Genomic DNA, 13382 nt, shown 5'->3' on the forward strand with positions numbered 1-13382 from the left:
ATTCTAAAAAAAAAACGACTCTGCTGAGGGAGTTTGCTTATTAATTTTCTTCGACAACGATAAAGTAAAGATGAAGGTAACATAGTCAGAATTTAGAAGTTCGAAGAAACACATAACAAATCGAACCATTTACACAATGTCTAGCAATTTCTTTGAAGTGCATGGTGGAAAAAGTTGAAAGTTAGAAAATCATAACATTCAATTTCCCAGTGAGGACAAAGGTGTTTCCACACAAAGACATTAGCAGATTATTGTTTTAGTCTCGAAACTTTCCAATAAAGGCAAAGTGTTAATAAAGCCTGGGTTGTGAATATTACACCCGCTGACCCCATGGGGCGAAGAACAAAACACTTTGGACAAACTTTCTCAGATTCCCCAATAATCCAAACCGAAAATATAATCACACAAGGATCTAAGGACGAAGTATTCTAATACCAAAGGATCTTGGAAATGCATTAGTGAGATTGTTTTACTTTCCTTATCCTATAGGAAGGAAAGTAATGTAATCGGGTCAAATTTTCGATGGTCAGTTTTTAGTGCCAAAACACGTTTTGTAAGTCACCCGTTCTCCCTTTATTCCCAATATATTGTTTAAGTCACCCATCCATTTATTGGCCTTGCTCGGCGTAGCTTAACACAGGTGACGCTAAAACCGGTCTTAAAATAGGTTTAAGTCACCCATCCATTTATTGGCCTTGCTCGGCGTAGCTTAACATAGATGACGCTAAAACCGGTCTTAAAATACGCACTGTTGTGTTATCTAAAACTTTCTCGCTTTGAGTTCATAGGTCGTCGCGACAAATTTCGAGATAGGAGCTCATTTGTATGAGTAAGTCACCCATCCATTAATTGGCCTTCCTCGGCGTAGCTTAACATAGGTAACGCTAAAACCGGTCTTAAATTAACGAGTGTTATCTAAAACTTTCTCGCTTTGAGTTCATAGGTCGTCGCGACAAATTTCGAGATCAGAGCTCATTTGTGTGAGAAAATGTGAAGAAACTTTCTCGCTTTGAGTTCATAGGTCGTCGCGACAAATTTCAAGATCAGAGCTCATTTGTGTGAGAAAATGTGGAAAATTTTCGCTTTGAGTTCATAGGTCGTCGCGACAAATTTCGAGATCAGAGCTCATTTGTGTGAGAAAATGTAAAAAAAAATCCCCACAAAACCAGTTTCTTTGGTTTTTTGGCTTTATGGTTTTCTGGACGAAATTTGCACCACCATTTTCGCGTTCCTGGTAAAAAGACCTTTAATTTGATATATAGGTCGACCAGGTTTGGATAAGTCCTTCTATGGGAAGATCATTGATGGATTTTTCACAAGAGGTGTGAGAGAGGGAACTATAACTGCTGAGGTCTTATCGTCCCGAAAGGGAAGACAGGATAGGAGAAAGCCAGCCTTCGACGTACGAACATTATTTGTTCAGGTTTTTAGCATAACCCTGAAGGTTCTCTACGGGGTGCACTCAGACTCGTAAGAGACAAAACATGTCAGTACTTGGTAATGTAAAAGACAAGATATATACAGGATGTATCACAAAGCTATGTCAAGCCAAAAATGGCGAATAGTACAGGTCAAGAGGGCTACCGAAAATGGCGGGTATCTCGGTTTTTCTGAAGATTTCGAAAAAGTGTCCGGGGAACTTTTTGTACCCCTTGGTCTGTACTATTCGTAGTTTTAGTCTTGACATAGCTTTGTGATACGCGCTGTACATTATCTCAGCGCTTAGTAAAATGTAAGAGACATGTCACCACTTATTAAAGTCAACATGATAGGACAGGGGAGATGTTTGACCTAAATGTAGTGGAAAAGGTCAAGGTGTATTAGAAGATTCCGAGATGTATATACATGGTACATGGGTATATAAATACCTAAATATACCTGCTTAAAGAGAGATATGAGTAGGTAGGTATATATATAAAAAAAACTAAAGGTCACTTACACGTGTTTTTTTTTTCTCCTTTTTTTTCTTTTTAGATATGTTTCTTTCTTCTTCTTCTTCTTCTTCTTCTTCTTCTTCTTCTTCTTCTTCTTCTTCTTCTTCTTCGTATCAGTTTGTTTTCTTCCCTGAGGCCATTTAAGATGAGACTTTTTTCTTGTTTGAAATAGATATTACATACCTATACCTATTATTATTATTATTTGTTTCTTTCTTTTTACTTTTAAAAGCGACATGTGTAAAAATCACATCTACTAAAAGTTTGTCAATATTTGTGCTTGGAATAAAAAGTGCGCACTGTGCCAATAACTGGTACACTTACCCTGGATCGGTTTTCATTATCGTAACCTCCCCATCTCCTTCATCTTCATCGAATCTCTCAATTCCATTAATTCTTTCTCCTCGATTTGTGTTTTGTTTCTATTCCATTTTTTATTCGTCTCTAAGGGACTATAATAAAATAATGTATTTAGGAGGGAAGGAAGAGGAAGATGAAGATGAAATAAAAAAAAAAAAAATCAGGCATTCAAGAGCGGGGACGAAAGGAATTGGAAGGAGGGAAGGAAGAAGTAAGGGAAAGAGTACTCGTAACTTCGTTATACTGAGGTTAAAATTCAATCAATTTCGTTATACTGAGGTAATTTTCTCGGGCTCGTGTCCCAAATTATTTCATTGTATCTATTCTTTTTACTTCGCTATACTGAGTTTTTTGCCTCTGAAGGGAAGGGAAATCGACTTTTCTTCGTTATATCGAGGATTTCGCTATATCGAGGTTCCACCGTAATACTATGCTATACCAAGACACTTGATAGAGAGATGGAAACTTTTGTTGATGACAGTCTTTTTCCCTGGTCTTGTGAAATTTAGGTCACGTTTCACAACTTCCAGCCCATCCTGTATAACATTTTTCATCCGAATATTTACAACCCTGTATACATACCTATACCTACATATTTTGAAAGAGTAACATATCATACTCTAATACTAGTCATATATCTTTAATCCTTTTCCATTGGAACAGGCGAGGCGTTGTGTTGTGTTGGGCAATGTGATAACTCAAATCACCGATGCGATGCTCAGAAGATCATCATAAAACATGTTTGTAAATGTCAATTTTTTAAGAAACACAAAAAAAGACTACAACTTTATTGGATTTTTATTTCTCTTAATCGGATAAGGTTCGCTAATCATCGGATATCTTAGTCCTTGGCTTGAACCGCTCGGGTCCTGGCAAAGAAGATTGGGGATTTGTTCCAATATATAAGCTCATTACATTTCACAACATTAATCTGCCTGGCTTCGGCTTAAATTTCACAAGATCATAAGTAGCCTACAGGGTGGCGGCTCAATAATAATTATTCTCCATGATTTTAGTTTAGTTTAATAGTGGTAAGGTTGTTAATTTGCCATCTTCATCTATCTAAAATTAACATAAGAGTTCCTGATATCAAACTCAGAATTAATGAAAATAAAAAAATCTTAAGTATCCCCAAAAAAGATTAACAACTCCACTTGAAATGGCAATGTCCAACTTCAATATTAAGTACAACAACTTGGACATTAGCATGAATATAGGAGAAATCATAAAAAAGATTAAAATGTAATATCTAGCTAGATAGTCAGTACCTTGACTACATAGGTAATTTTATTTATATTATAAGTTATAAATTCACTTAATTGTATTTTACTGAATTGTATTTGTACCTAAACTATCCCATCTGGGATTTTTAATAAATAAATAAATAAATACCAAATAGTACTCGAAAGCCCCAAATCCTTCTAACTGTAAATTTATCACGAAAAAGAAGATTTTGTCCACGGAATAAGAAGCACTTTGTATCTGAATATCATCTTGCCAGCACCTAAAAGTAAAGATGATTGTGAACTTCCTGTTTAATTACTGTCTTGTAAGATGTGTATACCTATTATAATTATGTTATCTTTATGAAAACTTTGAATAACCTTGTATAAAGTCGTCTCACAAAAATATGAATCCTTTCCTTAATATCTTACGGATAAAAAAGACCTAGCTTTTATTTTTATTGGTGATATTACTGATATTTCATGCAATAAAACTTTTAATCACACTACGACTTACCGATCACAAATCAAAAACTTAGCGCTTTAGATTAGACGATGATATTTTCGTGCTATTGAACAGTTTGGAAGTTTAAATCTGTTTAATCTGTCCAAATGTCGAGAATTTGCTATTTGGAGATGAGCTTAAAATATTACGATGGTGTTAGGTATGAGTTTAACTTCAGAATATAATGTCAACTTAGATGACACCATTAGCAGAGTGGATGATTCAAACTGAAACTATTTTGAGAAAACATTAAAATCATAAAATTAATTAACGACAGATCTGTTGTTTTAATCCGACTTGAAATACAAAATTTTTGAAAACTGGAAACAAATAAGAAGTAATACATGTAGGTAGGTATGTACCTATTTTGTAACCTACTAGGTTAGGTACATCGTTTTTCGAAAATTTGAGGGCATCGTATAATAAGATATATTATATGTATCTACTAAACGTACGATATGATAGACAACTCCTACTAAATTTCTGTGTCCTAGACCTAGAGAATCATTGTCAATCCACGCTGTTTACCACCAGTTGAGCTATATTTGCTCCCTGACATTTATATGATCTCCTAAATTCCTAAATAACTCCGTACACTGTCCATCTGTCAGAGAGGAGATATTTATCCCAAAAATGAAATTTCGAAACATCCATTTTCACCCGCGGAGGCCATCAGGGCCGAAAGTCTAAATTTCATTTTTGAGTCTGAATTTCAATATGAACCATTAGTGGGACCTATTTGAAGCACAAATTACCAATCGATATGAACTTCCCATTTTTGGTGCTTCCCCTATTGGTAGGAGAACATGGAAAAATGAAAATTTGAGGAGGCCATAACTCCGGCCCTGGTTGTCGGATCGAGCTCAAACTTGTACCAAAGTACTACGTTCTTCAACACCTATAATATGATGTATCACAAGTAGGAGGTGCTCATTTAAGATTTTAAAGTTGGTCCCTCTGGGGCCGCCCCTGGGGGGCCCTCCGAAATTTAGAGTACCTCCCAAAATTCTTTATCATAATGAAGGGCTGCATGCAAAATTTCAGCTTTCCAGGTTGAACATTAAAAAAATAAAAGGGTGGCCTGGGACTTTATGAACGGACTGTATACCTATTGTAATACCAACCAACTATACCTATTTCTATGTGTAAATGTTTATGTTTATGTTTTTTTTTTTTTTTTTTTTTTTTTTTTTTTTTAAAAGGCAGCCTCAATTCGTAAACACGCTGAAATACAAAAAAGGGCACCTTACACAATCAACAACATTGTTATACGGCGTCATTTCACAAGATTATTTTGTGGATAAAGTTACAACTGACAATAATCCTGATCGTATAAGGTGCCTCTAAAACCCGTCTCAAAGTCTCAACACAAAAATAAATACGTATAAGTGGTGTAATCATTACACTGTGATTAAGTTTTTTTCGAGTTTTATAGAAAAAAAACACCAGTAGAACAATATAGAACTGGAAATAATAATAGAACACCCAGTAAATACAGGATGAATTAAATAATATAACATTGAGTACATACAGGATGGACTATGTCAATGAAGGGGAGATGGGTGGGGCCCGAGTCAGAGAGATGTCTGTACAAAATCACGATACGCTTGTTATAACGAAACTATCTTTGGTACAATTCAACTGTGAAGCACACCAACCAAGCTAACTAGACTGGCAAAAATGTTTATGTAACTGCATGAAATGAATCCGTTTAAACATCCTAATAAAAAAAAAAATATTCTGGCCAATGAATCAAGGACGAATATTTTCTGAAAAATTCCACGCTCACAATCATCATCACTTGCTCTCTTCGAACGAAATAAGGATAATAAGAAGAACTAAGAAATCTCTTTATATTGATATGATGTATAAAAATAATAAAAAGAAATTCTTGGTAAAAATGGAAATAAAAAATTATTGTCCCGGTGCGGTGTTCACTTCCTTTTTTGAAAATCAATACCTACTGATGATGATGATGATGATGATGTTGTTGTTGTTGTTGTTGTTGTTGTTGTTGTTGTTGTTGTTGTTGTTGTTGTTGTTGTTGTTATTCTTTGTTGGTGTTGAGAATGCACGGGCTGGTGGTGTATAATGCATATCTAATGAGATTCTGATGATTAAAGCAGAGAAAATTCCGCGAACTGTGCTGTCTAAGCCGATCAATGATGGTGATGATGAATTTCAATATGTATTGTAGGTAAGAGGAGACTGAAAACTAGAATGGATCCTTAAGGGAACCGTTGGGTTGATTTGATTAATGGTTATCGATAATCTCATCAATTTTCATTGATGAGATTGGGAACCGGCTCTGCGAAAAGACAGGTGACGTGAAGGCGAAATCCTTCCTCTACCAAAGGATTGGTTTGCGATGTCACAATTTTTTGGTGGACTAATTTTAGATTTTTTCTCTCCCAACTAGGGTTGCCAGATTTTTTCCCCTACATACTATAACCGCATTTATTTTATTTTTGGAGGATGAGGTAGTATGTCAACCTGTAAGGTGGGCGACAATTCAGACACGAAATTAGTTTGGTTTGTAAGTAGATTTATCCCCAATATAGCATGATTGGATACGAGTCTCCAGGTTTTGAATTTGATGATTAACTACACGATACAACTTGGAATAAGACAATTTTACAATAGCTTCATTAATAAATACATAATTAGTACCTACCTAGTTAGATTGTATCCTTGAGAATTATACATTGATTCAATCATTGAATAAGGATTAAAGCGGATCGTTTGCCAAGATTTTTTTCAGCATACCCTTTTTAATAAAATTAATGATGTTGTTAATACAAGGTGCAATTGTGAATCTACAGGGTGTCAACGCAACGGTGGATTTGTTATTGTCGAAATGACATGTCATGTACCCACTTCACTTTTTGTTAAAGGGTAAAATTTATTTATTTGTTACATTATAATTTATTTGTTACATTTATTTGTTACATTATAAAGAGGACTAGAATATTTTATATTTTCACATTTAATTTTAAACCTTATACCTATATACCTAGCGGAATGTTTTAGTTGTTCACCGTACTATATGTTTATTGCTGAAGACGCCCTCACAGGCGAAACTAGTCGTCGTTCTTTATAATGTAACAGATAAATAAATTTTACCCTTTAACAAAAATCTGGTGTGAACATCACACGACTTTCCTTATCCTATTAAATGATGCTTATTTGAGTGTTCTTTTACCCTAACTTTTACAATACATTTCCTACATTTTGCACATTTACACTTTTCTTCTAGGATGTACCGTAATCCCGTACCGTAATGATTTCTCCAACATGTACAATATCTCATTTTGTAGCTAAAAACCGCCAAAAAACGGTCGAAATCTGTCAAAAGCGGTCAAAATACCGCCAAGCGCAGCAACCATCTCAACCAAACCTTTTGTGTTGCATTCTTGTCACATTTGTGAACTACATACCAAATTTCAAGTCTCTAGCTTATACCGTTCCCGAGATACCTATTGTTAAACTAGACCGAAACCGCCAAAAAGCGGTAAAATGCCGCCAACCAATGCTCCGATCTTAACCAAAAGTTTCGTGTCGCATCCTTGTCACAATTGTCACATTTGACAGCTACATACCAAATTTCAAGTCGCTAGCTCTTACCGTTCTCGAGATATTTTGTTTACAGACAGACACACAGATACACACACGGACCAATGGCTGAAACTTTGGATTTAGGCTCTAGGGACCTCAAAACGTGTTTTGGCACTAAAAACTGACCATCGAAAATTTGACCCGATTACATTACTTTCCTTCCTATAGGATAAAAGTAAAAAATGGTGTTTTGGATTATTATTCTGAAATCCAATTTTATCTAGTGTAAGAGGCCCTGATAACTTTGGGGGGGCTTAAGCCCCCCAAGCCCCCCCCTATCGCCGCCTATGTAACAGACTCACAACTTAATCTCTCTCCTGCGTTGGATAGTTTAGTCTCATGATAAATTCTACTAGATATCCTTAGTCCATGTGTTCTACCTCTACACCGGCATAGCCCGGTCATTAATTAAAATGAAGTAGTATTCGTTTTCCACACAACCCAAAAGAAAAGACATGGGATTGTAGCATTACAAAGCCCTCCACGACAACGGAAAATTAATAGGTATACCTATGAAGACTGAAGATCGGATGTAGGACAAGAAGAAAATGTTGGAAAAGAGAAGATAGTGGTGAAAATGAATGACATGAATCTAAGCTGTTTCCTCCTCAGGCGACACAAACTTTAACTATCACGATAAAGTTTTCAGATCTATAATCTATTTAGATACATTGTGTTTGTGATGGATTGATTAAAGAAGAACAAGAACAAGAAGCAGAAAAAAAATGTGGTGTGAACATCGCACGACTTTCCTTATTCTATTGAATGATGCTTATTTGGGTGTTCATCTATTGTAACTCTTACAATATCTCTAACCGTTTAGTCAGTATAGCTAAAAACCCCCAAAAAGCGGCCAAAATACCGCCAAGCGTTCCACCGATCTTAACCAAAAGTTTTGTGTAGCATCCTTGTCACATTTGTGGCGACACAAACTTTAGCTATCGCGATATAGATTACATACCAAATTTTAAGTCTCTAGCTCTTACCGTTCTCGAGATATCTATTTTGTTTGCAGACAGACAGACGGACACACACACACGGACCAATGTCTGAAACTTTGTATTTAGGCTCTCGGACATCAAAACGTGTTTTGGCACTAAAAACTGACCATCAAAAATTTGACCCGATTACATTACTCCCTATAGAGATACTTATCCGGTGATACATGGGGGCATGGTTGTATAGTCCAGTGGTAACGCGCTTGCTTGCCATGCAAAAGGTCCGGGTTTCGATTCTAACCCTCGACTAAAAATTGTTCTCTGTTTTCGATTGCAAATGTTTGTACGGATTACTTTCCGGTGTTCTCGTGTTGACCCAGCAGCTAAATGGGAAGTATTGTGTCTCTTCTCGCCCATCTGATGAGAGACATACTACGAGATGGGCATGCTACGACACAGACCACACGAGTCTAATGTAGCAGTTGTTTATTTGCTACTATATAAAAACGGCGCGGCGGTGAAACACTCATTTTAAAAACCTCTTATCAGCTTTTGTTTGATATCCGACGATATTTTCTAGTTCATCCTGTTATGTTGTACGGAAGTGTCGCGAGAGATATGTTCAGCATGACCCACTCGATGAGACGAAACATTCATTGCATGTCTCAGAGCCATCGCTATACGCATAAGTCTGGAGTAGGGTCTATTTTTAAAATTTTGAAAAAAAAAAAAAAATCTGGTGTGAACATCACACGACTTTCCTTATCCTATTGAATGATGCTTATTTTTATGTTTTTTAGTAACTTTTACAATATCTCTAAACGTTTTGTCAGTATAGCTGAAAACCGCCAAAAAACGGTCAAAAACCGCCAAACAGTGGTCAAAACACCGCCAACCGCAGCACTTCTTATCTTAACCACATCCTTGTCACATTTGTGAACTACATACTACATACAAAATTCCAAGTCTCTAGCTTATACCGTTCCGGAGATATTATTGAATTACACCGAAAACCACCAAAAAGCGGTAAAATGCCACCAACCGTTGCACTGATCTTAACCAAAAGTTTCGTGTCGCATCCTTGTCACATTTGACAGCTGCATGCCAAATTTCAAGTCTCTAGCTCGGTGTTACGCAGAGCTGAGCCAGCTGACGGTTAGAGCTGAGCCAATGCAGTCAGTGTGATAAGGGCTTGAGCCTATAGGTACTGAGCCGTTATCCCGCATGTATTGTGTTCATCAGTTATAGAGCAAGCTCTTTTCTAGCATATTCTCTAAAATTGTGGAGGCACCTTAAGATAGAGGTGTAGAGCTTCCTAAATCAGACTGTGGGATAACATATCTCTTTCTAAAGTTTCTTGAGTCTCCAACAGGAAGATTGGTAGATGAGATCAAAGATGTGGATTCATTGATCTCATTTGGTTGGGATGAAGGCATTCACAGGGACATAAAAGTGGATAAGCTGGAGGCAAAGACACAAATTTGTACTGGTATTGAAAACTTAAATAAAATATCAAATTTATTCCAATATTCACAAAAGAAAATTTTAAAAACTTTTGAAATATTGAAATGAACAAGCTGGGTCCGTCCCTCCGGGATTTTTTTAGCCCGTAGTTTATTCGATCGTGATTAGAGAAAATCAGTACCTATGTACCTATCTAATTTGTTTAATATTCAGTTTATTATCATTCTCGATTTGATTTTTTTGATTTTACTTTCATGTAATGATTTAAAATCAAGACTAGAGCCCGTTCTCCCTTTATTCCCAATATAATGTTTAAGTCACCCATCCATTTATTGGCCTTTCTCGGCGTAGCTTAACATAGGTGACGCTAAAACTGGTCTTAAATGATCGACTGAAGTGTTGTCTAAAACTTTCTCGCTTTGAGTTCATAGGTCTTCGCGACAAATTTCGAGATCAGAGCTCATTTGTGTGAGAAAATGTGAAAAAAATCCCGCAAAAACCAGTTTTTTTTGGTTTTTTGGCTTTATGGTTTTCTGGACAAAATTTGCACCACCATTTTCGTGATCCTGGTAAAAAGACCTTTAATTTGATATATAGGTCGACCAGGTTTGGATAACTCCTTCTATGGGGACAGACTGACTGACTGACTGACGGACTGACAGACTGACTGACTGACAGACAGACACCGAAGCGAATACAATAGTCCGTCCACTATACCTTTTATTATTAGTAATAATAAAGGAAGGACGGACTAAAAACTGACCATCGAAAATTTGACTCGATTACATTACTTTCCTTCCTATAGGACAAGGAAAGTAAAATTAATCGTATCTCGGTAGACTCGTCTGAGATCTCCTTGCTCCCCTCTCCTCCTTCCTGTTTATCCACGAGACGAAGTAAACAAGAAGAAGAAGAAGAAGAAGAAGAAGAAGAAGAAGAAGAAGAAGAAGAAGAAGTAGAAGAATTAATAAAAAGCTGGGTCCGTCCCTCCGGGAATTTTCAACCCGTAGTTTAATCAATCGTGGTTAAAGAAATAGGTACCTAAAGAAAGAAGGTAGGTAGGTACATACCTAATTTGTTTAATATTCAGTTTATTATGATTATGATTATTATTATTAGTATTATTATTATTATTATTATTATTATTATTATTATTATTATTATTATTATTATTATTATTATTATTATTATTAACAGATGAGTGAGAGGAAGATAAAGAAGGACGGAAAAAATAGACAAAACCACAGAAGGAAAAGAATGGAAAGAGAAAAGAATAGGAGGAAAAGAATGGAAACAAGAGAATAAGAAAGAGAAGGTTAAAGAGAAGAAGGATAAAGCAGCAGGGATGAAAGGTGAAAGAGAAAAGATAAGAGAAAGAGAAGTGGTCTTTCAAAAGGGAGAGAGAGAGAGAGATAGAAAATATGAGTGAGAGAGAGAGAAAGTAGGAGTGAGCGAGAGAGAGAGAAGTTGTGTTTCAAAATGGACGTCAAAATGTGTGGTCCCATGGGAACATTTTGACAGGTTGCGAGTAATTCAGTTAGAGAGAGAGAGAGAGAGAGAGAGAGAGAGAGAGAGAGAGAGAGAGAGAGAGAGAGAGAGAAAAAAAAAGAGGGAAGAAAAGAAAGGGAGGGGAGAGAGAGAGAGAGAGAGAGAGAGAGAGAGAGATAAACTACAACGGTGCGTGCTGTTTAATTGACGTTAATTGGTTTAATACTTGATGTGATAGGCAGACAGGTAACAAACATCAGTTGTGTAGTCGTTAAACCGCTCGGCTTAACGGTTAACAGTGGGAAAGCAATGTTAGCTAGACAATTAGCCTAGTTGGCTCAAAGGGTAGCGCGTCTGCTTTGTAAGCGCTAGGCCGCGGGTCGATTCCCACCCGGGGCGGATTTTACCTCAAAAGACAAGCTCGGAACGGCTGGATTTCTCCTATTCTGTCTTCCTTCTCTCTTCGATTTCGGGACGATTAGACCTAAGCAGTTACAGATCCCTCTGTCAAAAAAAAAAAAAAAAAAAAAAAAAAAAAAAAAAAAAACCACACACACACACACATGGTTTATTTAGTGACTAAATCTTCCGAATTCAGAATCTGAGAGGGTCTGAGAGGGCCACACACTTTGAAATCACCCTGTATATATTTTTCTCAAATCTTTTACGTTTAGGAACCTGCTGTTAAGATATTTTTAATCTCCAAAACATTGAATTAGGCCCCCTCAAAGTGTGTACCATCATTATGGTGAGCTTCTTATAGGGAGAAAAAGAAAGGGAAAAAATCTTCGCGCCTTTAATTAAAAAGGAGAAAGTTAAGCTCTCTTTCTCACTCTCTCTCTCTCTTGCTCTCTCTCTCTCTCTTGCTATCGCTCTCTCTGTCTCTCTCTCTCTCTTGCTCTCTCTCTCTCTCTCACTTTGGAGCTTGAATAAAATTATTTCGTTTGAAATTTGAAAATCTTGAAATTTTCGGCCCGGGTGGCCTTATAAAACGAAACAATACCCTATACCCTAGGTATCTTTTTAGGTGCCTAAATAAAACCCTGAGAAAAATAATTTAATAATGCATGCAAGGAAAAGGAAATGTAGGAGGAAAGGAAAAGGAAATGTAGGAGCATGCAAGGAAAACGAAAGAAGATGAGAAAAAGAAGAAGAAGAAGAAGGAGAAGAAGAAGAGGATGAAGATAAAAAAAACTTACACTTCATTTCTTTCGTTCAAAGAGCGTAGAATTTATCTAAAATCTATAAATACTCTATTAGTACCTATCTACCTATTAGGTACCTACTCCTAGGTAGGGATCTCCGTATCTAGGTATCTAATCTATTGGAATTCTATCGAGTGAACTCATTGTAGTGGAAAATAGTATAGCTGACATGTTCAGTACTTGGATTCCAAGGTAGGTATTCTTGGGAAAAAATTAGGTAGGTATAGTTTCTTCTTGTAGAGGTTTGACAGAGGGAACTGTATAATAGAGAAGTCTCCAATGTTGCTACGGTCTTATCTTCCCAAAATCGAAGATAAAAGGAAGGCAGGATCGGAGAAAGCCAGCCATTCTGAGAACGAACCTGATCTGTTTAATTAGAATCAAACCCATCCCGGAGGAGAATCGAACCCGCGATCTAGCGCTTACAAGGCAAACACGTGAGGGCCAAGCAGACCAGGCTAGCTTTTTTTTTCTAATTCAAATTCAATTTTTTTAATTCAAATTCAAAATGTTGACACAGTTCGTGAAGAGTCGAGTATCATTTCAAATGAAACTGACAGAGCACATCCTCTCCCACGAGAGTGAGTATCCGTTTCCTGTAGTCCCCACAGTCCTGAAATTGGCCGGTCAGGGTACGAGTGAGCCGAGCA

This window comes from Diaphorina citri, unplaced genomic scaffold (assembly GCF_000475195.1).
Source record: "Diaphorina citri unplaced genomic scaffold, Diaci psyllid genome assembly version 1.1 scaffold150, whole genome shotgun sequence".
In the NCBI taxonomy this organism is placed as follows: domain Eukaryota; kingdom Metazoa; phylum Arthropoda; class Insecta; order Hemiptera; family Psyllidae; genus Diaphorina; species Diaphorina citri.